This window comes from Tinamus guttatus, unplaced genomic scaffold, assembly GCF_059628265.1.
Source record: "Tinamus guttatus ecotype Peru unplaced genomic scaffold, ASM5962826v1 Tinamus_guttatus_pri_ptg000509l, whole genome shotgun sequence".
NCBI lineage: Eukaryota > Metazoa > Chordata > Aves > Tinamiformes > Tinamidae > Tinamus > Tinamus guttatus.
Window position 1 is genome coordinate 989178 of NW_028289043.1, and position 27489 is coordinate 1016666.

General features: G+C 38.3%; 1 protein-coding gene and 1 non-coding gene across 2 annotated transcripts in view; both read left to right on the forward strand.

Annotated features, from left to right (window-relative positions):
• Nucleotides 1-27489, forward strand: part of ZNF804B (zinc finger protein 804B) — a 232698-nt gene that overhangs the window by 12637 nt on the left and 192572 nt on the right. The window lies entirely within an intron of this gene.
• Nucleotides 82-153, forward strand: TRNAD-GUC (transfer RNA aspartic acid (anticodon GUC)). Its single transcript has one exon. It is a non-coding gene; the product is annotated as a tRNA-Asp (tRNA).

Below are 27489 nucleotides of genomic sequence, written 5' to 3' on the forward strand. Positions count from 1 at the left end.
GCTAGTTCTCCCAACAGTCTGGTGGGTGGACACGGTAGAGTGGCTAGAATTACTCACCATTAAAACCCTCTTTCAGGTCTGTCCTCGTTAGTATAGTGGTGAGTATCCCCGCCTGTCACGCGGGAGACCGGGGTTCGATTCCCCGACGGGGAGGCTTTTGTTTGGGTGGAGTGGCACTCTGGACAGATTAGGGGTTGACCTGCTGGAATGCAGCTCTGCAGAGAGGGATTTGGGAGTCCTGGTTGACAACAGGTTAACCATGAGGCAGCAATGTGCCCTCGTGGCCAAGAAGGCCAGTAGGATCCTGGCCTGCTGGTGAGGCTGCACCTGGAGTATTGTGTGCAGTTCTGGGCTCTCCAGAACAAGGACACTGAGCCTCCAGAGAGGGTGCAGCGTAGAGCCACGAAGATGATTAAGGGATTGGAGCATCGGTCCTATGAGGAAAGACAAAGTGAGCTGGGCCTGTTAAGCCTGGAGAAGATTGAGAAGACTGAAACATGACTGTGCTTCAATCATAAAGTTGTAAATCAGAGAAGAAGTGGGACTCTGCTGCAAAAATGAATGGACTGCACAGTGGCCAGCTACTCTATACTACCAAATGACAGACAATATTGCTTAATTACAAACCATACCACTATAGACTATATATTTACACAGTTACCGTAAGACCTTGTTGGCTACTCGGCAGCTCTTTGGTTTGCACACTCTTCTGAGCGTATGTAGCTTGATGCAAAACTTCCTTCCACTTTGCTTACAGCAGAGAGCTGTTCATTAAGGAAGGACAGTTCTGTGTTTATTCACTGTGAGACAGTGGTCATATTACATAGTCACGACAGTAGCATCAGTGTCAATTGCTCTCAGGGGTTAGGATTTCTGGTTAGAATAAATCAGATTTAAGTAAGAGACACGTTGGCACTTCATAATTTTCCAGCAGAAAAAGCTCCATGGCAGCCAGTTGCAACTTATATTGGATTAGAAATGCAGAGCAGTTGCATCTAAAAGTTCATTAGCAATCAGACTTAAGTTCTATCACAGAGATTTTTATACATTGAAGGTAGTATCTATCATCTCCTGTTACAATTTTATGCCTAAGTCGATGACAAGGCCTCTTAACAATAGTTGGTGACATAATGATTAGTTTAGAATGGAGGACAAGTTCCATTTTCAGGCTTCTTTTGAAATCTTATGTACAATATTTTATTAACTATGTAAGATGGATTTTCTGTGTTGGTATGTTTAGAGGTCCGTAAAGGGATTTCTGTTTGTTTGTTTTCCTCTTAGATTGCAGTGTTACCACTCCGATAATTTCCTCTAACATAATATGTACCAGAAAGCTGCCAACAGTCATTATCTGTAAGGCTGCTGGAGGAGGACTTGTGCTCCTTAATGACTTTAATGGGACCCTGTACTTGGATGAAATAGAAGGACTGTCATTTATTTCCCAGGGACTCAGAGAGCCTCTCCTGGCAGGAACATGGAGTCACCGCTGTTCCGCTCTGTGGCTGCCCGCGCAGCAGGGCTGCTCCCGCGGCTGCAGGGAGCTGCGGGCTTGGCGGCACGGCGCAGGCTTCGCGGCACGGCCGTTCACTGGCTGCAGGGGCACTCGGAGCGGGGCGCTTTGCTGGGGCATCTGCGCGGTCTCACTGCTTCGTGTCGTCAGTTCAACCGCTAGGCAAGCAAGAGGCAGAGGTGTCTCACTTCATTATCCAGCACTAATAATATTTCCATCGTGATACTAAGTGATGATCTGATGAATTGGGCAAACTGCTCCTATTTGGGGGGGGGGGGGGGGTGCCAGAGGTTTTGTGAGGCTGTTTCTGTTTGTCTAACTTGGAGGTATGTATGTATGTATATGTGTATTATATGGGATAACCCCTGCCTTTCCTGACAGTAAGTCCACCAGCAATGATGTGCTAGGTGCATCGTGAGAGCTGAATAACTATTTCTTTATTTCTCTAGCAGATAGTCAGGAGGAAATTTGCAGTAGAACATGGGGCTCTGAAGGGCTGGATTGCTCATCCTGCCTTTCTGTGATGAGTTTGGAGTTATCACTGCTCAGGCAGACTGTGGGTGGCACAGAGCATTGCTTTATGAAGGGGAAAGGGGCAGAGAAATAGGAGGAGCTAATATAATAATAACAACAACAGCAAAACCAGAGATTGGTTTTTCCATTGGTTTTGTTTTCATAGGGCTATTCTTCTAGATAAGGCGTATTCATCCATGGCCAAAGGTCTGCAATGTGACACTAATCTAAAAATCATTGACAGAAAGATCTAAAAGCTTTGAAAAATAGAATTTGGGGCATATATATGAGGATATTTTTCTTTACTCTTTACCTGGTTAATGAACTAGTCGAGAATTGCAGCTGGTGGCGAACACTGCTTTCTCAGTGTGATATTTATCCTACCTGCACTAGTTCATTCTCACCAATAAACACCTGACACTCAGATGCACACTTTATGGAGGATTTTGGTTAATTTGTGTCTAGCTAGTCTGCATAGTGGGTATGGACTGGGGGGCAAAAGAATGAAAGAAGAGTTGGTCATACTCTGCTGATACATTACATGTTTTAATGATGAAACTGTCTTCCTTGCATGACTATAATTCCAGTCTTTCTTGTAGAGTCTGTAAGCTATGAACTGTTGCTGTCTTAGCACATGGAGTGTATCTATCACAAACCAAAAGTCTGACAAAATGCAGCTTTTGTCACGAATAATGAAGAGTTCCCCTCTCTAGCTGTGGGGTTGCGAATGTTTCTGTGGGAAGCAGGGAATGAATCAATAGCTTTTTCAGTTGCAGGAGTGCAGCCTCTTACAGGAGGTATGTCCCAAGGAAGCACAGCTTTTTAGCGAGGCATGTGCAATAATTTATGTCTGCACCATTTGTTACTATTGGCAAAGTGTCACGGGTGCTCAAGTGCTCTGAGAGGCTGGGAGAGGAGGGTGGCAGCCTTCATCCCTGCATGGAGAGAAGAAATTTGTACGCAGCTGGAGATCTGAAAGGAACATCCATTTTCCTGGTAACTGGTGGAGGAATTAATCTGCACTTCTCATAGTAGTTTTAAGTTGTTTTATTGAGCTTGGTTCTGGTGATTTTCAGCAAAATCTCATGTAGGAATGTTGTAGAGAGTTCCTACTTCGGTTACTCTGCCATATACAGTGGCACATTTCACCCGCTCTTTGAACGTTTTACACTCTCAGAGGGATTTAAGACTAAATACTGCTGTAGAGTACAAACTTAACACATCAAATTAATTTTGCATTGTACATACCCAGAGATGAATAATGAGAATTAACAGCTTACTGCTTTTTATGCTGAAGTCAAGACACTTTAGGTTTTATTTTAGTTTATGAGTGGAATATAGAAAGTCTTGAGTTTTTGCCAATTATATAAAATATTTCATATTATTTACTCGCTATAGGTACAGTATATTAAGAAAGAAATTAAAAGACATTATGTTCTTCTAATAGGAAGATAATACCAAATTTCTACCAACATTTTTGCCTTCCCATGAACTAAAAATAAGTTTCCAGTCTTGCAATTGTTTTCTGAAGCAAAAAGTCAGATATCTTTCAGATCATTTTATCATCCAGGCTGGAAAATGGCAGTTGATGATTGCTGATGCTTTCTCTCCAGTTTGGCTGGACGACAGACAAGGTTAACATTCGGTCATTGTATAGCTGTGCTTATGGAGCTGTGTTTGTATTAAATGATCTTTAAGGTCTGCAAGACCCTTTTTATATAGGGTCTTGCAAAGTAACCTAAGGGGTGGTTGTGTTTCAAGCGTGAGATTTCTCCCACAAAAAGAAAAAAGTTTAGAATTCACAATTCAATGTTCGGAATCATTATTAGAAAAATATTTTCAAAGTCTAGAAACATACAATAATATTTAGAGATTTTAAAGATTTATGTATGTGTTAGGGAAGGGAAAGATGGAGGATTTTAAGCGAAGAAAATTTTGGATTATGCCGGATGTGAATTCATATCTTGGTGGGACTGTTAAAAAGAATATGGGCTTTAGAGGTTGAGATCATTAAAAATAGGAAATAAATACGTAAAGAAATGTAGTAAGATGAAGGACTGTGTAACACTTAGGATACCCAAGGGTATGCATTACAATGTTTGTAAAGACCGTCACGCCTTTGTTTTATCATTACTGCATTAATATTATTAATTAATTTATTTCCTGTTTTTGTGGCAAAAAAGGGGCTTTTCTGTTTCTGTTTCCCTTCAATAAAGACATTCTTACAACTCACTATTTTTGAATGCTCTGTGGAAGAAAGGATTTAACTGATGGCAGTCATAGGCAGCTCGTAATTTAGGCCAGCATCTTTAGGTTGTTTTGGAAATACAGTGTTGCTGTTTTCTGTCCTGGAGGGAAAACAATGAGTTTTACACATGCACAATGACTTCCCATGCTAAGTCAGCTTGAATCATAATCTCTGAATGTTCTATGGGAGAGAGAGCTTTGAAGCTAAATTCAATTCCAGCCCTCCTCACTACAGCCTGAGCAGAGGAGGTCATTTTTTTTTTTTTTTCATAGAACAGTGATAATCCTGTGGATATCTGATTGCCCCTCTTTCCCTCTGTTTTATGTGTTAATTTAGCTAAAAAAAAATAAAAAAGATAAATTAAGCACGCCAGGAGAATGGAAGGGTGGAAGAGCCATGTGATGGTGCTGTATGAAGGAATCCTTGCTCGCTCCCGTTATCTCCCTGGTTGTTCAAAAGCTCCGCACTTTGCTCTTAATAGTGTGTGATGGCTCCGGACAACCTGTACACCCATGCTGGGCTGGCTAAATGGAGAAGGGCAAAGAGCAGGAGGTGAAGAAAGGGATTTACAGGGAGGCAACGAAAATGAGTGTCCTCTTCCTCCAGGAAGCACCTCATGCAGACAGAGCTCCGTGGCCCAGCAGCAGCAACGGCAGCAGCAGTTCTCGCAAAGCAGCTTCCTCGAGCCTGAGGCCAAGCGGAGCAAGTAAGGGGCAAACCCAAGTGTTTGCTTTGCTTCTCCTTTACGAGCAGGTTGCAGAAAGGAGAGGGTTCCCTCCCTTCTCCCCGAAGTCAGAGAGGGTTCCTGCATATGTGCCTGCAGAACCTTTACATGATCCAGATCATGAATCGCATTTGGAAGTACTGCTAACATCTTTACGCAATGGGTAAATATCAAAAGGAAAGAAAATTTCACTAATGCTAGGAAAGAGGAAACCTAGTGTTCTGGTAAAATGTGACATAGTTACTAGGGAGGGAAGAAAAGGGCGTAGGAAAAAGAGCATATAAATTGGGAAAAAAAAACCATATTACTTTCCTATAAATTAACTTTATGTTAATGTTAACAGGTAGATATGAATAATAATTTCTTGCATTACTGTATAAAAATGGTGTTAGCAATTTTGGCATAGATCCGGGAGCAATATACCTATATATTTCTCTTGGCACATCTTGGCTCTGATGATTTTAATGAGATTCCTGCTTTTTCCAACATGCAAAGTTTTCTATGCATCTAAATGTTGTTTGATTATCACACTGACTTTAGAAAGGAAAAGAAAAAGAAATTGATATTATTAATGAAACAGAAAATTGTAACAGAAGCTGGGCAGTAGTCATCTGTATCCTGTTGTGCAAGCGCATGTTTAGGGTGGCCTGAAGATGCTGCCCTTATGCATGGACACAGCTCTCTCAGGGCTTGGTAGGGCAGGTGCAGTTACTGCTGCTTATTTTTAGCAGCTTGCTGGCTGGGACAGTAGGGCTGGGTAGTGTGTGGTGGTTTGTTCCTGTGCGTGAGGACATCAACTGATGTTTAAAAAGAGAAGAAAAAAAATCCACTGGTTCCTAATGAAGGGCAAAAGAGGAAGTAATTAAGATTGTGCAAGAACCAATATAGTGGTTTTTAAAAGCAGTTTTTGCGTGAGAATAAATACATTACATTATGGAAATTCAAATCAGAAGCATTTCTTTTAAAGAAGTTATTAATAAGAATAATAAATTGAGTGTTGGTTTGTAGGAGCAGAACGAATATATGTAGATATGTTTTTATCTACAGTTTCTCTTTCTGTAAAATCTACCATAATAATTTTTGCTGTGGTAGATTATGCTGAACTTCTTCATCAAATCAGTGAGAAAGGGAAGGAACATAAATGTTCATGTATATTACTGCATGCAAATGGGTTATTCAAGTAATGCTACATGACACCTATCCTAAAAATGAAGAAACAGGGGCATAGGTGCTAGTATGGCACCCTTACTTCTGTCATTTATAATGATAGGAAAGGTGACAAGAGCTACTTGTTGAAGACAGCTCACAAAATCGTAAAGTGAGAACAAGTAGGTGACACATTGGCAAGAAGAATTCCTGGCAGCTGGAGATGACACAAGCTCGTGGGTGCTCTGTGTGTGCTGGGGCTCCGCGCCTGCCTCCCTGGACAAGGTGATCCAATTATCCGCTGGGAGCCTCTGTTTCATCACCTGGAAAGGCAGCCCATACTTACCCACCTCACAGCATCTTCATAATTGATTTTTGCAAAGTGCAGTGTGATTCTCAGACGGACGACTCTATGCAAGTGTCAAGTACTGTTATTATTGCTACTAGCAGTAGTAACAGTACTTGGCAGTTATACTGCGCTTGCCTGTTCACAGTGCTTTAACATTAACTAATGTGTGCCTGCCGTGATTGTGGGAAGCAGGTACCTATGTACGTTTAGGGATGAAGAAATTGAACAATTATCTACCTTGCCCATTTTCACAGTGGGAGTAAGATTAAAGAAAAGAGAGGAGGGCAGAACTGACGTAGAAACTCCTGTGTAATGATTAGAGGATTTGTGGGAGGTTATAGATGTGGTTTTGAGTTTGGTCACGCTTAGAAGGACACCGACGAGAGCCCTCTAAAGTTCTGCACTGTGGAGAAGCGTTTCTCCTCTGGTTGTGCTTTTGAGTGCAACTACACACGGAGGGTGGTGCGTGTGCCTGGGGCGACACAGGCTGCGCTGCTGGCACCACAGCGCTGCTGCGCGGGCGCTGCCGCTCCGTGCACGCTCCGACCGCCTTCCGGTTCAAACGCCGTCTTGGACCGAGCGGCGGAGTTAGGTTTTGGATCACGGTTTGCATTAAGTGCTTGAAATCTGTCTTAGGTTTTAGCTTGTTTGGGGTTTTAATACTTCATTGCATCTGGCTTCAGCACATGTTTCTTTAATCTGCACTTTCTTAGAAAACTGGAATTCTTAAGAGTCACCCATCATTTTCAGATAAAATTCCATAATAATGCATAAATATATGCAATATATATAGTTTCATTGCCTCTTTGGTGTGCTCTCAGTGGATGTGCATGTCACAGTGCCTAAAGATGCTCTGAAAAGCAGCTCTTTTTCAAGATAGAAAGACAGCTTTGATTTGCAGCAGCAATGGGCCCCAAAGTACAGGAATCCTTCCTGGGTTCATTAAGTGTTTAAGATCTCACAGTCACTGGAAGTATCATGTATTTTTGCATCAGACGTAGGTAAAGATGAAAGAAACACGTAGTGTGGGCTGAAACAGCAAGCCACAATTTTAATGCACCTGAGACTGCCATAATCAAATGTAAACTATGGCCAGCTTATCTGCATATAGCTTGATTGTCTCTACACAGTAGAGAAGGATGCTAAATATTCTGGCCCGTGCAGGGACCCCTTTAGGCAAGGGAGTAGGATGTGTGATCTGCTGCTCAGAAGCCTTTTCCTAGGGCTTCACAGTGAAAGCTGCCTGGATCGGATGCCGAGGCGGGACGTGACGTTGCTCCTAAAGGCCCTTCCCATTTACTGGGACTCCTTGTCCCAGCTGTGCTAGCCTGGAGGTGCTGCTGCCCGGGAAGCAGATGGGAGTTGCTGGGGGTTTGGTCAGGGGGTAGTTTCACACGCTGGGCCAGTACCACGTACTCTGCCTGTCTCTGCCTCCTCGGCAGCTCCTCTGCAGCTGTTCTCACCAGAAAGGGCTGCCCTGGCTCACGCGCAGACACCCTCAATGAATCATTTACGTTGCACACATGTAAATGAGAGCAAAATGTGATTCATTACTTTGTGATTAAAAACAGATGCCCAGAGACATCGCGTTTTGCTAAGTGTTGCATTCCCAGGCCATCATTAATAAGAGGCTTGGAAATCTGTAAGTAAATGTTTCTTCTTTGCGTCCTAGACATGATTGGTTATCAATAGCAGCAGGTTGCTGAAGTCAGCTTAAACAGCAGGAACGCCTTTCATGAAAACAGTAATGGGTAAAACAGATTGAATTTGAAATTCAGTTCAGGCATGTGCTTCAGGCTAGCCTGAGAGGTAAGCTGTCTGGAGACCTCTGTGATGCTCCCGATGGTGAAAACTGGAAAACGGCTAATCACAGGGCTGGTTAAACGTGTAACAGACAGTGGGATTGGATAGTGAGACAGTCTTTCTGCAGACTGATAGGTACAGGGTCCTATCATCTCCCTCGATAGAAGAAAGGCTCCAAGAATTAGTAATTTGCCACAGAATTCATAATACATACAGGTGTAAACTGAGGCACCTGTTCCAAAAAAAAAAAAAATGCACAAGAACAGTCATATTCCTATCACAGCTTTTCAGCTGTGTTCTTCGTTTGGGATTGGAGCCTTTTAAATGTACAGATGTGTTAGCGGAAGATTCATCTCTCAACCTCACAGATCTTAAGGCTAAAGGGAGGAACACAAGCGTGCTCAGTACGTGTGTTGTGTCTCCCTGCTTCCTCTCCTAGGCTCCCTGCCCCCAGTATAGCTGCTCTATCCATTTGTACTGCTGTAGGATTTCACTCCTGCCTCAGAAAGGGGGATAGTTCTCCAAGAGTTAGGAGAGATGATTGCCATGTAGTGTCTGTCCCTAGCTATATGGATACTATCTCACTATCCCATTGCACCTTTCAAAAGTAAGATTCAATCTTGCGTTAACTGAATGAATTAACTTGCATTAACTTCTATTAAATGAATGAATAGGATTATCTGCATGAATAAAGTCAAAACATTACTTAGAAACATATAATCAAAGTAAGAAATCATTAGTTTTGATGTAATCCCCATTTCTACCTTTAATGTTCTCCTTAATTTCTTTTTTGGACAAATTATCCATTGCCGATTTAAATTTGCTGATTTAAAAATCAGCAGCTTGGGGGAAAAAAAGAAAAAAACAATTTTTATAATGAACTTTATCCCCCATCTTTTTTTCTGCATACAAATAAGAATTAACTGGGTTTTAAAATAACAGGCGAGTGTTCTGACTTAACTGAAATTTTACTTTGAACCTTATGCAATAGGAAATTTTACAATTTCCTGTTTAAATGGTATACAGTCCCAGGAGGTATAATTAAATTACGTAAAATCATGTTTAATATTTTTTTCTGAGGCCAAAAAAGTCACAGAAGGTTTAGAACTTGTTTAATTGTATGTAATGTGCTTACGATTCTAAAATACTGAGGACAGTTTGGTGCATTGGAGGATCCTCCTTTATGGAGTTAGTTGAAACATAGCTGCAACAGAACATATTTCTGTGGTTACATGTATACATATATATATGTGTGTGTGTATGAGCATGTGAATTTAAATACAACCTCTTTTCTGTAATATTTAGGGAGGTTAAATTAAGGCACATATTCCTCAGTGACTATTTAAATAAATCTACAGCTTGAAAGAAGATTCAAGTATGTAGGACTTTAACATATGAGTGTTGATAGTCATCTGGAGATTTGACAAAATATTTCATATTTTCAGTCATACATTATTTACAATTTTGAAGCAGCTTTTTATTTATTATTAATATAATTTGACTTTTATTTGTAATACAGTACTTAACTTTTAGGTCTCTCCAACTTAACCATCAGTATATTTGCCTTACATTGATGGGGTCTGAGTGCTTCCCACTCAGAGTAAAAAATTGCCTGTGTGATGTAGGTACCTTTTTCTTTCCAGCAAGACTCAGGGATTCTTGGCTTAAAAGGAATATATATTTTGTGGAATACAGGGAATGTGGACTATTGTGAGCAAGGAAAGTTCTTTGTGCCAAATGGCCCAAATCTTTACAAACAGGATACCCGATGGTTATTGGGGTCTTAGAAATGAATAGATTTTTAAATAGAAAATATGTGTCCAGAATCTCTCCTTAGCATTTCTGGAGCTTATACCCATATAACCCTGTTGATGTCACTGCTGTTTTTCAACAGATTCTGACTGACTCTTCAATTCAGAGAGCGTGCCTTCACCTCAATAATACATTTTATATCAGAGTATTGTTATGTCTTTTAATCTGATCTACTTATGCTTGCATGTTCCATAGTACACAGGTGTAGGAAAGAAACTGGGGCAATGCTGTGGTACCATTATAAGTAGATGTAATTTGATTTTTATGTACCTTTATTTTGAACATCTGAAATTTTAAATACTGTAGCACATGAATGACTTTTGAGCTATGCTACATCTTTGTGTAAGAGATTTGGGTTTTAAAATTTAATTTTTAAAGAATTGTAATGCATACTGTAACTTGTGTCAGATAGGTCACATCTGAGGTCTGCGTTCAGCTTGTCTGAAAGTTGGTCCCTGTCTTGTTTGTACTTACTTTTACTTTAGCTTTGTCCATCCTACAGCTGTGGCTATACTTTTTTTTATTTTTATACCCTTGGCAAAAACATCTAGAACTCTGAAACTGTGATAGTCATACAACTGCTGAGGACTCATGCATCATATAGCACATATGTATTAACTAACTGCATTGCACAAAAGCACTCCAGACTCTGGGTACGTTTCCTTTGGGTTTGCGCAAATGTCTTCTAATTTTATCTGTTAGCAAGCAGATACAAGGCAGAAGAAGAGTGATAAGGATGCATTCTAAAATATTTAAATTGCTTTCGAGTTGGGGTAGGAATCTGCTTCTGCCTGTTGACATAACTCTAGATATGCCCAAAACTTTTTTAGAGTAGTTCTGTGAAAGCCATGATGGAGAGGAAGAAAGTCCAACCTTTTAAACAGGGCAAGATACCAAGAATTTTTTCAAGTGGTATTTTGTCTGGTAGAGGTAAGAGCTGCTTTGTCATGCCATTTATTGTCAAACATTTACAGCCAGATAGGACATAACATACTGGTATTAGCAAGGTGCAGCTTCCACTATAAAAACTCTTGCTCTCTAAAGAAAATAGCAAAGGGGGAAAAAGTCATACATGTATTAAAAAACACCCTGTGCATGTGTACATTGTCGAATTAGAACAGGCAGTTTCAGCTGAGTTTGTCATCATCTGTTTGGTGCGAGGTAGTTTACATAAAATGATTCAGTAATTGCAGGTTGATTCTTGTGGACAAATGCTTAAAACTCTAAATCCCTGCGCAGCACTAATTGGTCCCCTGGCTGGCAACTGTTGGGAAGAAAATAAATGGGAATGGGGAATTAAATAATCTGTCATCTCTATAGGTGGTTTCTAAAATTCACATTTTTATTGTTGTCTTTTCTTTGATGGGGTAGCTGTTGACCGCTATCTTTTACATCTACTTTAAATGCTTATATAGAGAAAATAAAAATGCTGCGATTATTTGTAAGAATCCATATGCCTAATTCCAAGAAATGTAATATTAAAATACACATAGACTTTTTTTTCCTTTCTTTTTTTTTTCTTTTCATGCAACTCAAGGATTTCTTATCTCACTCATTGCATATTGACTGATAAGAAAATCTGTAAAAGTTGCTCCAATATAAGGTCAGTCTTTTTTTTTTTTTGCTCTTATGACCCATTTCTAATTTTTGAAATCTATCTCTAGTTACACGCTTGAGAGCAAGGTTACTCATCAGTGCTTTACAAAAACCCCCTCCAAGATATCCTTACAGTTAAAAGAGAATAATTTCTTTGTGGATGTGGTTTCATTTTTTACATGGAAGGTGAGTGCTAGCCATAACCACTGTTGTTCCTGTGTCTAATGCATACAGTGTATGTTCCCAAAACACACGGTTCCCTTGTAAATGAAAAATATAATCCATTTTTAATTTAATTTAATTAAAATATTTTTTTCTTTAAAGCACTGCACTTTATATTACTGTTAAACCCTGTGAAAGTAATTTCTTGGATAGAAGGGAGAAAATTTGTCAAAATTTGAAACAGCTATTGAACCCCTGGAAATGGGCAGGACTAGTGATTAACCTATATATATATATATTTTATATATATTTAATTATTTATTTTTTAAAAAATTGATTTTTAAGATTTCTGTCCCATTTGTAGTGACAAATTTTCCATTCTCATGTTCTACAATCACTGTGATGTGGGGGTTATTTCCAACCTTTAACCTGCGGTTCTGTGTTAGGTTTGGTGAGTAAAGTGCTACAGTTCTAGCTCTTGCATGTATGTCCTCTGTTCAGATACACAGATGCCTTCTCTTTTCTGCAGGAAGAATATAGCTTCCTGGTTTAAGATTTAAAAGAAAAAAATGTTTAAAAAATAAACGCCGTCTATAGAACTACATTCTAACGCCTGCACTTTTTTGTCAGAAGCAGATGAAGTTAAAGGCCTAAGGACTACCAACTCAGAATTAATGGCATTTGGTTATGTTTGTAACAAACTAAATATTGAGCTCTTAAAATATTATTTTTCAATAGGAATTTTAGAATGATTAGCAAGATTTTGTTAGTTGGTTTGTTTCAAGGCATGCACCACTTTAAGCTAGCAAGCAAATGATACAGGTGACTCAAGGCTACAGAAAGGAGTGCTCTCTCTTGCTGAATGGCTTTTAATAGAACAGCCTTGATGTCCACCTGCTGGTGATGTGGACTGTTGAAAGTCTTGAGTTAGTTGTTTAAATACAGATTCCTCCCTGTCAGTTAGAACTTACCAGCCCGAGATAGAGAGGGTTGGTGTGATGCAGCTCGCGGAAAACTTGAACTCATCTGAAGTGATAATCATGAAAAGAGAAGACTTGCAAAAGAAAATGTGTGTTTTTTAAATGGCTGTGTTTCTAATATACTATAAAAAGTGTTGGCAGTCTTTCAAGTTGATAGGCAAAACCGTATTTTTTCTTCATGAAGGAGTTATTAAGTTTGCCAGTAGAAAATCTGTACAAGCTGGGAAAAACTGATTCATGAAAAGCAAAGCATGTATCACAGATATATCACTCCTCAAAGAGGTAAGATATTATCGGTAGCTTTGAGGGAGCTGTTTGCTCTTCTGGAGGGCTCACTCAAGATAATGTGGCTTCCAGCCCCACATTTGAAAAAATGACTATAGGTCTTTTCCACTCAGCCACCTCTCCCCTTAGCTCCTCGTGCTGCTCTATCGTAGGAGCAAGGTGCCTTCCTGCAATACTGGTGAAGTTCTGTGTTGTGTGGCAGCAAATGAAGTCCCCTTGCCTGTCCATGTGACATTGTCAGAAACAGCATATTCTTACCAAAGGTCAGGAATTTTTTTTCTTGATAGGGTGACATATTATTCTCTGGTTAGGTCCCTCCAGTTGCACAGGAGAAGGAAGCTTTTCTGTTTCCCATGTACATCCACCCTATGGAGAGATGTAGAATATTTGTCCTATGTCAGAGTTGTGGGGGAGGCGACTATGTCAAGACTGGGGTACTTGGAGTGTGGGTGCTGTAAACTTGCTTCTTTCCACTGAGAAAACAGAGCAGATCTGAGAACATTTCACTGATTTCTTTAACTTGATAAATTTACTGAAAACTTACTTGCACGAGAACACCCTTGTGTTGAAACCCCCTTCTGTAAGATCTAGAAGGTATTTATGAGATGAACTGTGCTCCAGGTTTGCCTTTCCCTTGTTTCTCTTCCACTACCACTTTGGCTTGCTAAATGTTCAAGTATTTATGATAAGTAAGTGGGCCAGTTCCTACAGATTGAGGGGGGTCCGGATAGACTCCAGCTAGGGCACTTGGTTTGGGGTGGCAGATACTGTTTGAAAACACTGCCCTGCTGGATCTGGAGCTGCTAACATTTCTAGAAGGTGCCTTTTGAAATATATTTTACCATGGAACAAGTCCTTCATATTTGTCATTAATTACAAAAAGCCTTGTTTTGTGGCGCTGGCGCTGATGAAAAAGCAATGCAGGATGCTTCTTTCTGTCTCTTTGTGTATTTCCCATGTCTATTTAGCCAACCAACCATTACAATATTTTCAGTTAGGTATGTTGTAATTTCTTTACAATTTTTTAAAATACTCCCAAGTGATCCCATTATGTGCTTGTAGATGGAGTTAAGCTCTATGTTATTTGATAGCAAACCAAAAAATTGAAACTGGATGAAATCAGAATAACATGAGTTTAAAGTTTATGTATTAAAATAAATAGGAAACATTTTTTGTCCATTAGGTTGATGGCATAAGTAAAATTAAATTCAACCACAGAGTACAGAAGAGCAAGATTAAATCTGTGATGCACTGTGGTTTGTGAGTGAAAAAGAATGATTCCTGCATATGTTTTACAACATCTGAGTGGAAACACTGATTCTGCAGCACTGGGATGGGAAATACAATCAGTGCAGCTGAAGCCAGCATCTATTTATCTTAAATTAATCATTTTCTGAGTAAGCAGTTGATATCCTGGTGCTGGGTGCCAGCTTTTTTACATTCATGCAGCAAACATTTAACTGAGGAATTGTTGTTGTAGAGGCTGAAATATATTGCAGCGCACAGGCTGTAAATGCTTAAAGATGAATTAACTCTTTCCTGTGTGTTCAGTTGACAATTAAACTTTGCCAATAATTTTAGAATTTACAGGAAAAATAGGCCAGGTTTGAGTCTCACAGTCTGGATTGAGTAACAAATGAAAGGTTCATATATTTTTCCATTTCCAATATGTGTAGTTTAATTCAAGAACAGAGATATTCAAGAGATAGCCAAGAGACGTGCATTTGAGGCACAGCAGACATTGAGGCTCAGATTCTCAGAGGCATTTAGATATCTAATTTCATTCTGGGATTGAGCCTGCCCTTTTTTTGGATTTGACCTCAAATGTCATAAGAGAGAATGAAATAAAAAGATAATTCACTGTTTCCTACTGCAGATGTAGTAATCAGAAGAACATAAGGGAAGAGGAGAATCATTCATTACGAGAGAAGCAGGAAATAAAGCAGGCAAAATTTCGTCTTAAAGCCATCAGTTGTTCGTCTGAATACTGATGATATCTGACAATAATTGCATGCCAACCAATGTACTTCCACTGGAGTTTTATCTTACTTATCTTAGCTAATTCCCATATTACTCTAATTTTTATTTTCTCTTCCTCTTCCGATTATTTTTTGTTTCTGGTTTTAAATCAGCGACTGAAAAAAAAAGAGACATTTGAACCAGAGTAAACCGGTTCTGTTAGCTCTAATGGGTTGGGCGGGCTGTCAGAAAGCCTCGCGGACGCTACCTGTCCTTGGGTTGGTCTGCGCTGGGTCTGTTGGCCGTATGAAGGCTCCGTATCGTTGTTTGAGCTGGACGGCTGTACTGAGTTTGTTGCTGCAATCACCAGGTCTGCATAGAGGCAGATTAAGATGTAGCAGATCTGATTTATAAAAATCTGCTTGGTACGACTTCATCAGAGAGCTCTTTATCAGCAGTAATGGAACTGCTTTCACCAGATGAGACCTTTAAAAACACTCTCAAATAGAAGTGCTGTCAGACTTGACTGTAGCAGCCTGAATGGACCCATGAGTATATAACATTTTCAGAAGTTTGAGCTGTTACAAACACTGATGCAAAGAAACCTCTTCCATCTCAAAGAAATTTATCCACCAGGAGATGAAAATTACCTAGCTTTTCATGTGACCAAGGGCAAACTGTTTTTATAATGAAAACATGGATTGAATGTGACTTGCTTACCTTCAATGCATAGAAGGCAGAGGTAAATGTTTAAAACCTGTGTTTACTACTGAGAGTACATTATCTCTGTGTGCATATTTGCAATATATATAATGAAAGGTTTATGGCTACATACTCTTCAGTCCCTAGAGCACATACTGTATGTGGAAGACTGCAATATGTCAAACTAAAACAAGGCTTGGAAAGGTTTGTTAAAGGCAAATCTTAGCTTTCCAGCAAAATTTCTTGTGCAGTTATATCAGAAGGCATGTATTAATTCAAGACTTTCCCCTTGCCACTCACCGTAGTATAAATGAAGGCCTATTCTATCAACAGTTAGAAATTAAATGAAAGTTTACACAAGTGTTAGTTTCAGTTGTGGTAATAGTTGTATTTTTACACCCAAAAGAGATGGAGAGAGGCGAGCTTATGTTTATTTTGAAAATTCTGAATTTACTTGTAATGTGCCTTTTAGACAAATGTGAGGCAAGTTTTTATATATCCACAGCGCAATCTTCAGAACTAGTGAGTGCTGTAGATCCCCCGGTAACATCTGGAGCTGTATGTCTTAATACCTCTGAAAAATCAGGCCTTCAGACGTTATTGCTTCATTTCCCCAGGCAAATTGTCTCACAGTACCTGACAAAATGAATGAGAACCTCAGAGTGCTGCAGTTCAATTTGTACTAACATTTATGTCTTTTGAATGTCAGGATAGTTTTCTAAATGTTTCCTCATAAAACTAAGTCCACTGTCAACGGGCTCCCTCGCTCTGATTAGAGGAGGCACACTGTAGCCGAATGCAATTCTCAGCCAAGCAGAAATGCTGGCAAAGTCTCAGAAGAAAATATATGAAGCCACCTTGGCCTTTCTTTGATCCACAGAAAAGGAACGGAGTATTTAAGTGAGACCTGTTTTCAGCGTGAGAAGTCCTGCCTTCTATATCCTGCTCAAGTCAACACCACATTTCCAGGGATGTAGCTATTTATTTACATAAGCCCTCTGCCTTTTTGTGCAGAGGTTCCACAATCCATGAAAATTGATTAGCATTTACCAGTTTCCTTACATGTGCTTGCTTTGGCACTGACTTTGCTGCCCGGAAAATCTCTGGCAGGTTGGCATTGCCCTTTGCCTGTCTGGTGGCTCAGCCAAGACCTGTGCTTTACTTGAAGCCTTGTGAGAAATAATGGCTTTGTGGTGGCTATGCTAAGTGTGGGTTTCATCACCAGGACATATAGGTGCTTTGGTGCAGAAGACTTGACTCTTACAATGTAAACATGATGTAAACATGCCTTTAGCCTGGGGTGGCCTCACACTGTGGAATATTGTATCATTTAGGTGACAGAGAGTCTGCTACCGTCTGACTGTAGTTCAGAAACATTTTTTTTTCCATTAAATAACTGATGTTATATAGTATTTCTTTATTATTATTACTAGTAGGATTACTAATACTCTTCTCAGAGCCATTTCCATACTTTCTTTCAAAAAAGAAAATTCATCAATTTTCTTTCATGGTACCCTTAACCTGTTGAGTCTCCCACTTCTCATTTTGAGAATACTTGCAGTGCTGATCACAGCAGCAGGGATATTGCTGTTGCTTCTGATACTGCTTCTGCACTCTACTAAATTCATTGAAGAGCATCAGGGCATTCAGGATAGTACCCTTAAGCACTTTGCAAAGAATCAGGGACACCATGAAACTCTGCAAAGAATCAGTGCAATTATAATAACTGCTACTTTGTCCTGCCAAGTGTCCCTGTCAATTTATTCCTTTCCATGTATGTATTTGCTATGTATTAGGTATTTATGACAAGATTCTTGTCATTTGCAACATTTGATTTACAGCATTCATAGTCAGGCTTATACCCAGAAGTATATGGTTGTGTTTTTGTATGTGTGTGTCCACTTATGGACACATATATAGACTACGTATCAGGTTAGAGCACCAGAGCAGCAGAGCAGAGATAAAAATGCAGCTGTTGTTTATATGTCAGAGCATAATGCACAGCGAGCTCTGTGGTTGCTATTCTGACTATGGAAGACAAGGTATAAAGTATATAAGGGAAACACTGTACCAAGGAATAACTGTAAAACAGCACAGTGGTACAACTTCTGTGCAACAGTTAAAGAACCACTGTACTTTGAGTAAAACAGCCAGAAAATATAATATTTTGCAGTAAATCGCTGTCTGTGCTAGGGCAAAATAGGCAGTGTTAAAGAGAAAGTGAGAAAGCTTACATCCCTTGTAAGCTTCCCTGGCAAGATAAACACTGGCTATAATTTCTCTTGTGAAAAAGGAGTAAGGTTCAATGTGAAAAATAAGAAAAACACGATCATAGTTCTCACAACTAAAGAGAGATGTAAGAACGTAGAAGAGGTGGTGGTAATCTGTTTGAGGTGGGAAAAGCAGGTGATGTTGTGGGCTAGGATTTGCAGGCAGTTCTTTGGGGGCTTGGGGTTTTTTTCTTTAAACCCTTCTCAGAATCCCTCCCCTCCTCACTAAACACATTATTTCACTCTGAGAAGTGGAACAAGAATGTTTTCTGCTAACAACCGAAAAGGATACAGTTGGTTGATGCAGTGGTGAAACCTCTACCAGCTGGCCAGTCATATGAACTCAGTCAAGACTTGCTTCTTCCATATGGCCTGTAGCCATCAGTAATTACATACAAACAGTGAGTGCCCATCTTTTGGAATATGTGTGATTGTGTAGGTGACTGCCTCCTTTAGGAGTCTCCATGAATCTTGGTATACATAAGAGAATATTTACAGGTTTAAAACAAAACAAAACAAAAAAGGTGCATGTGGTGTATGCAGCTATTTTTCCAGGTGCAATTTGATGCTGCTCCCAGTTTGCAGAAATAGATTGCAGGCTCTAATTAGTATGATTCCATTTAAACTATCTATTACAGTTCTGAATTATAGGGAAGAACAAAAGTATGTAGATTTATGCTACCTTATGAAAATGTGGCTTTGCATTAGAAATGCTTGAGTTGTCTGAGAGCCCCATATGAGACAAAAATTTTAATTTGGGGGATAAGGAAGTAAAATGGAGGAATCAATCTATCAAGTCTCTGAGGCATAATGTTTGTTGACACGCACAGTGTGATGGTTTTAGAAAGAATGGCTGCACAGAAAGATTCAGTTCCCTAAAAGGAGCCTATATCTATAACTACCAATAATGTTCTTCTGCCCAGATGGTCAAAACCTTCTCTGGATCTTTTTTTTTTTTTTTCAGGCAAAGTGCACAAAATTGAAGTGAAAACAGGATACATGAGGTGGCAAATGGGGCAGGCTGCAAGGAGGAGTTATAGAAACATTGCCCTGGCATGTAGGTGGGTGGTCAGGAAAGGTAAAGCTCAGCTGGAGCTGAGACTTGCAGGGAATGACAAGGGCAACAGCAAGAGCTTTTATATTATTAATAATAGTAATAACAGACTGAGCCAGGACAATGTGGGCTCGCTGCTAAGTGGGGTGGGTGAATTAAAAGAACAGAGATTGTTGAGGTTCCCAGTGCCCTCTTTGCCTCAGTCTTCAGCAACTCTGCACTCAGTGAAAACTAACTAATCTTGTTAGTTAAAACCTTAGAGGGAAGCTTATGGCGTAGCACAAAACTGTGGAGAAGCCCCAGCTTTAAGAGGAGGTTATTGTTAGGTGGTAGCTCACGCTTTACCTCTTACAATAAAAAATTGTGAAAACACCACTGTTAAAGTTGCTGGTAGATCACACGCTTCTTAAGTCTGTACATCTGCCAAGAATTTAATTATAGAAACAAGCTTTTTGGTTGTTCTTGAAATCTACCAAGATGGACTAAGCAGAATAGGAACATTCAAAATAACTTTGTATGTGTAGTACAAATCCTGGCACAATGAAAGGGTCACAGCAAGGGAGATAATTGGGAGCTCGCTCACGGCTGAGCTGTGCGCCTTTCACCTGGCCACCACCCAGCAAAACAGGCCTCTTTCTGAGGGTGTCTGAGAGCCCCAGTTTGAGCTATTAGTGTAGCTTCTCTGTACGGTTACTAACACTCTTCTCCTAGTTCATGCTCAGACAAAATACATATTCCATGGGTTTTTATTTTTGTTTTAATTTATGGAGTATGAACAGTGTGCTTGATATTTTAGTAGACAGTGAAGTGTCAACATGTGCTATGTCTTCCAGATGCATGAATCCACCTGAAGGACCAAGGATGTGAATTTATCACTGCCATAGCTGTGGAGTTAGTTAACTCAGTGTAGAGATCTGTGACTTCTGTTCTTTACTGGAGGTCACTGAATCAATCCCAAATGTTCTGCTCATAGAGATTGTTGTTGCCAATAAACAGAAGAATAAATTCGTAGGCGGAGCCTACAGAGCCTATTTGTAGACTCACTGAGTCTACAATGTAAATACAAATGATTCAACACAGACACATTTGATATACAGAGGGTTAAAAACCATTTCATGGAACAAGTGAGCTTTCATGGAAAGTTGGATTGAAAAGATAGATCATTTGCAGCACAAGGAAAAGAAGGATTTTCAAGTATAAGAAAAAAGATGTTAATGCCACAGCATAAGAAACAGGAAAGAAAAAAAAAGATGTAAGGAGGAATAGGTGGACATAGAGAAGCAGCAGAAGAAAAGAGCAGAGGTGTTGGGAGGGGCAAACCTCCTGTAGGAAAGTGCTGGGATAAAGACATTCACCTCGTACATATGCACAGCTTTTCAGATGAACAGCTGGCTAATTCAAATGAACAGCTTACTCAATCGATATTAAAGCCAAGAGTTTTCTATTTGGTTTTCAACAGTAAAGTTTGATCTGTTGATCTGATGGATAAGGCTTTGAGGATAGATAACTCAGGAAGCCCTCTGAAAGGTGAGTGCAGATTGTTCACAAGACACAAGTCAGCATCTGCTTTAAAACTAGAAATTCTGAAATCCACTGTTAGATTCCATCGTGGCAAAATTTAGGAAAAATATGCTCTCTTTTGATTTTTTCTTTTTTGCAATGCCCCCCCTAGACCCCAACCAACGGATTTATTCAATTTATTTCACATGTTTCTGAAATTTAAAAGGGGACAACCCTTTTGATAGTTTGGTAGTTTGCATGGAAATCATGAATACTTTATGCACCTTACAGTGCCTCTCTGTCTGACACCTATTCATCTCTAACTATTATTCATCCGCAAAGGCTTTCCAATCCTGGGAAGAACAGACTGACGTTGAAACCATTCATTTCCCAGAAATTTTATACTGTCTATTTGGTCATTGACAGATATATTACGAAGGAAGGCTTTTTGGAGGACAAGTTGAGTCTTTTTTACTTTTAGGGCCTTTTCTACTTCAAGAGTGCTTTTTAGCACCTACATTTATAGTCTGGTGCTTAAAAAAAAAAAAAGATACAGAAAATTTTTGATTTGATGGAAAGTATTTAAACAAAAGTCTTTCTGAATGTGTCTCATTCTTGGTGATGTTATTGTGTTGGCAGAGGAAGATGTCTCCATGGTCTAAAAATTGTACACTTGGAATCCAGGGCTGTCATCAGAGTTGATCTGAAATATTTCTAAAGTCAAAGTGGTAAAAAAAAAAATAGGGCAGTATCAGCACAGATATAATACTTAATTTTCCGAATCTTTTTTCTCATCTGACGAAGAATTGTATAACATGCCCATTCTGTTCAGAAAAAAAAAAAAAAAAAAAAAAAAAAGAAGAAGAAAAAACACTCTAAAAAAGCCCAAAGTTCAACTTTCTGGTTCAGAATCATTTTTCCCTTTAAAATCTCGGGTACTCAATCTAGAACTACTGCTTTGTATTGTTGGTCAAGAAATCTTTAGATTTAGGATTAGAGGCTGTAAAGCTGAAGTATCTCTGAAAGAGCAAGAGTAGGATCATTTCAAAACCTGTTGACCATGGATGATGCCTTAAGAAATAAACAAGGATATCTTTTTTAGGCTCATTTCCTTGATATGATTTACGGAGGCCAGCCAAAAAAATCTTTATATTGCTCAGTGGCTTAGAATACATGTTTGAAAAGCTATTCTTTCAAATATAAAAGGTCGTATTTCATTTTAACTCATTTTTCCCCCTCCATGGACTATTTAAAGTTACTTTCCACTTTATAGGTTCTACCATATTATATTAGCCTTTAAATAAACATGTTACATTATGCAAAATATTAATTTTCCAGAATTAATGTTTTAACTTTCCTACTGTTCTTAACTGTTGTCAGCCCTTTGAAAAGGGTCTCTTTAGTGAATGTAAGCTTTATGTAGCAAATTAGTGTATGTGGCTAATTATCCTAATTTATGTCTTCATTCAAAGATTATGAAATCAAACGCACTTTTAAATAAGAATGCTGCTGTTCTGTAGTAGTTTTCGACTAGAACTGCAACAAATTGTTTAAATGGTGTGGTTCAGAAGACTCTAGAAGTAAAATACTTCAGCTACCACAGAATTTAAGCAACTCTGTGTGACAGATTTTACAGTTTTGATTAACGAAGCGATGAGAGGCAATGGCTAAACATATCTTTATATTGTTCTTCTCCCATTCTGCAGAAAATGAATATCATTTTTGTCTTTTGATTGTTTTTCAGTTTTAACTGGCTGAAAAAGATGTCCTGATAGTAGGATAGATGTGTCCATTTTAAGTTTTAAATGCTAATTGACATATTCAAAAGCAAGTTGGTGGTGGAAGGTTCTTTGCGTTTTTTTTCTCTTTTCTAAAGATTTTGGTAATTTTAGTAAGAACATATATGATCATATAGCTACCATTAGAGTTGAACACAGGAAATTATTTGTGCTTTCTCTGACTTGCTTCTTCCCTCACAGTCATTTTAACCAAGCCCTGTACCTTTTACAAGACCAACCAAAGCACACATTGCATGGTGCCAAAGGTGCAGAGATATGTGCCAGCTGCAGACAGCAAAGCTGCCCTTGTCTTATCTTCTCTGGAAGGCTTCTCACGTGTGTTTTGCCACAAGAGCAGGCTGTGGAAGAGCCACCGTATCAAGAAGTAATTGTTTGAAACCAGCTGAACTACCCTCCAGCCTTTTTCCAAAGCAAAAGTTACTGAAATGTCACACACTCTCCTGTAGAGATCTGAAAGTCCATTAGAAATAGAGGAAGGCATCAGAGGCAATAGGGAGTTCGGATAAATCTTCTGAGTTACTTAATGTTAGTGCACTGGAAAAGGGAGTCACTGACTGAAAAGATCTCTATGATCTCTGAACTGAAGAGAGTTACAAATCAGATTAACGTGGGATCAGTGAAATCTTAAAATTGTAACTTTTTAAATATTGCTCCTGAAAGAGGAAGAAAAACATTCAAGAGAATCTCAGCTTCAAAGGTATTTTCTGAGCTGTCAGCTCAATAACAAGGTTGGTATTTTAGTCTAAACACACTGGTGCTTGATAATATCTTTAGAATTGATTGTCATAGTTTTTGTTTAATACATTTGTAACAATTTAAGAGGAAGAAGTATACTTTTTCAGAATATAAATCCAATATAAGGTGGGTTAAGAAGTTACAACAAGTATTGTCATTATCGAATAGTGCCAGAGGTTACCATTTCATTCAAGAGCAAGATGCGATGAAAAAAATTCTGGTGGAAATAATGAAGATACTTTTTTAAAAAAAAAAAAAAAGTTGTCTATTTTTCATGCAAATTATGTATTTTATCAATCTTATAATTCATTATTTAAAGTTTATTCTAAAATGTGACTTTTAAAGGAAACTGAACACTTTTAACGCTCTGGTTTCTTAAACCTTCTAAATCTTTATTTAGTTGCAGTATATAGTGGAAGTAGCTGCGTGCATACAGATTCTTCAGTGGTACCATAAAACAGCTCATAAGATATTGCTTTGCTAGTAGGAAGCAACGCATAGCTGTGACTAAGAAGTATGAACCATTGAACTTGTGTTAAAAAACAGCTGTATCATTGAGAAACACTCTCGTTCCATGTGCCCAATGATGTGTGAAGGCATCTCTAAAAAGTACTTAGTTTCTTAAAGAGCATTCTACCCGCTTTGCACATCATGTCTCGCGGGACTCAACTCTGAATGGTGGAGAAATGATTTTTAAAATATTGACCAACACACAGAGTTTGGAGGAATTTGAACAGATATTGACACCACCCAAGAAGTAAAAGTGGAGATGTGTGCAAAATAACAAAAGCCTGAGTTGCCTGCTGAGGCTTTAAAGTCAGACTAGAACATACTCACAGCCTGCTCTTTCTTTCTTCTTTCTTTCTTTTTTTTTTCTTTTTAACCGCTGCTCCTACATGTAAAGAGGGGGATTGCAAGAAACTTGAGATGAGCTTTATCTCAGTGGAAAGAAGTGTGCCTGCTGCTAATGCTCATGGCGCTCATGTGAGCTAGAAACCACAACGGCACTGGAGCGTAACAACTTCGCTGCTTTTATGCCCGCTGCAGAAATGTTTGTAGGATCAAGGTCTAAGCGTAATAAAAACAGAAAATGGATTGCTCTTCAGTGCTTTCCTAAGTACAGGCTGTGTGAGACAGTCTCAGATATCACTTTTAATGCAGGCCTCTGTAAATATTATTTAGGTACTTTAGGCAGACTTCTTTATAAAAAGTAGTGGAACCAGTTTCTTAGGTGTAACACTAAGAATCAAAAGGAAATGAACTCTCAGTTAGATGCTGAGAATTAAGTATTTTGTATGAAAGTTGCCTTTCTTTCTGAAGATGAGAAAAGGTGAAATAAAATGCACGTTTCAACTTTCAGGATCTAAAGCTTAAATAAAAACTTCAATAAGTTCAAGTAAACATTATATAAGTCTAAATAAAATCAGAGTTGTTTTTTGCTGATGTAAAAACTAGATAAAATCTGCCCAAATATTCACTATTGGTTTCTTTTGGAGGTATTCAAGCCATGAAAATAGTGTTATGTTTAAAAATGTATGTCTGGTGCAACTATTACCTTATAAAATTGTCATGTAAAGAATAGTCATCAATAAAGCAAGAGATCATCAGAGGGAATTTGACCATATAGAGAAAGTCCTGTGCTTAAACATATCACATATATTTATCTACTGTACATGCACCACATATATGAGAAAGTCCAAGAGGCCAAGGGTGATAAAGAAGTGGTACAATTTGATTTACTACTGTTACTTTTTATAGCTGCAGGGACACCTGCCTCGTCTGTGTAGTTCTCAACATAGCTTCTAGCAAAACCTAGTAATTTGGGCCATTTCTTTCTTACAGTTTCAAACATATCATCCTGGGCAGTATAATTCAGTTGTTAGCTTCTAAATCTTTATCATTTTTTACAGCATCTAGATGTATGAGGTAGCATGCGTGGTGGTGCTGTTACTAATTCTGTAGTTAGGGCACATCTTGCCCATCTAGGGCACATGCACATCTTCATTGTGGGCCCTCGCTGTACTAGATACTATATAAACACTAACCTGATTTCGATCCTAGTTTACCATTGCTAGTGCTCATGGAATTGTATGCATAGAAGGCAGAGATTAGACAGAAGAAATAAAACATCCATTTCTCATCAAAAGCTAGGAAATTAAGAACAAATGACTTTTAGAGTGCATCCTTTTTTTTTTCCCTCTCGAGGGGCAAGAGTAAAAATAATGTGTTTTGTGCTTTTGTGCATGATTCACATTAGTAACTTAGTGATACTTCTTATAATAAAAACAGCTAAAGTAAGCTTAAAGTAATACAAGTAAGCTCACATTTTATTTTATTTTATTTTATTTTAATTTAATTTAATTTTATTTTATTTAATTTTATTTATTTTATTTTAATTTTATTTTATTTTAACTCGGCTCTGTCAGCATGGCTGTACTTGCTATTATGTAAATTCAACACGAGATCTCTAAGTGATTTTCCTGGATTAATAACATGAGATTATGCTAGGCTTTTACCAGAGCACTTAGGGTAAATTGATACAAGAGATCCAATGTTACAGGGTCAAATGAATAAGATGAAGCATAAAATTCTGACAAATGTAGAGTTATTTAGTCTATTCCATTGCCCAGGAAATAGGCCAAAGGCTGTAATTTCTAGTGTTGGCAAAATATGTAAAATATTAATTTGGGTATTATAAATCTTGGTTAGACAGTCAGAATCATTCCACAAGTCAAAATACATAAAGCAGAAAAAAACCCTGAATGTTCAAACCACTTCAAAGACTAAACTTTTTTTTGCTGAACATCTCCAAGCAACAAAATAGGTTCTGAATAAGCTGTAAGCTGTTGTGCTGGGACTATTTGTCAATATTTAGTGCCTTCAGTGTAATATCAAATAGTTATTGTTCTAGGTACTTACTAATAGTATTTGCTATTTCAAATATATCAAGTTGACTATGAAACTATGCCTTTTCCTTGCATTTATTTAGTATAAATGAGTGTGGCAGGTCCTGGTACTCATATATATGTTGCATTATATTTAAAATTTATTTGAACATAAGACTTCACTCGACTGGCTGTTATGTTATCTGCTCTGTGGCTAGACTGAGAGAGTGAGATAGGTTTTACCTTTCTTAACTTTTCCATAAAAATAAGATAAATATTAATTATAAAGATAGAGTGTATTATGTTATAAAGCTATGAGGAATAAGGAATTGTCTAATGGTGAGGTAATTATATCCTGTCATGTACATCAAGCTTGCTTTCTTGATCTGGAAAACAAGATCCAGCACTTTAGTGAATTCTTCAGCTAGAAAATTCAGAAAATGATGAAGCGTTAATTTGTGAAGCCCTGCTATTGAAAAGCAAGGGGTTTGTATGGCAAGCCTTTTATACATCAGTTTTGCCTGCTAGAGAAGTTCATTGTTCTTCAACTCCTGGAAAATCTCGAATGGGATGATAGTATTTGAAAACTCATGTCTGATTTTTGAATGAGTGTCTGAAATGAGCTTTGAAGCAGTTAGGATATTTATAAGCCATTTTTAAGCATACAGAAGGAAGATTACCTTTCACAAATTTGGAATTTACTGCCATAAGATGACAAAAAATAAAAAGAAATCTATTATTATATTTGATAATGTATAGATATTTTAATAGCTGTAGTAAACATTCAGGCTTCACCTCTATCCTCATTGGGAGCATTTTGCAACTTATTCCATCATAGTTGCATGACGATATTCATGTTGCCAAAGCTGAAAGAATTGAACTTACCCCATGATAAAACTATCAGATAAAATTAGAAATATATATTTTTATTGTGGTAGTTTCACTGAGACGCAGCCTCTGCTATGATTGTTCTACATTTATGACAGTAAACATATACTGGTTGCTTATGCTGAAAGAAGTGTCTGCAAGTTTCTTCCCTTTCAAATGAGATATGAATGTATTTTTTTTACATTCTCGGTGAAGTAAGGAAGGAAGAAAGCAAGCTTGTGGCATGTAGATGCTAACATTTATTATTTAAAAAAAAAACACAAGCAATATATCTAACAGCTCAGCAAAACAGCAATAGTCATATTTTGTTTGTGATCTGTAAGAAGTAGATAGCGGGAGGTTACCTTGCATGGTTTATTACCCTGCTCTTACCACTGCATCATTTACTTGAAGCTTTCTTTAATGAGATATGTTTAAAATATGGAGAAAACATAGAAACAAAGGGTTTTCTTTGTCAAGCTGTTATTCGGTCACTGAGACCATTTGTCTTTAGCATAGACGTTTTCAGCTCTTTAAAGCTGCTTAAATAGATAAAATAATTCTTGGAGTAATTAAAAGATTTGTTTTCA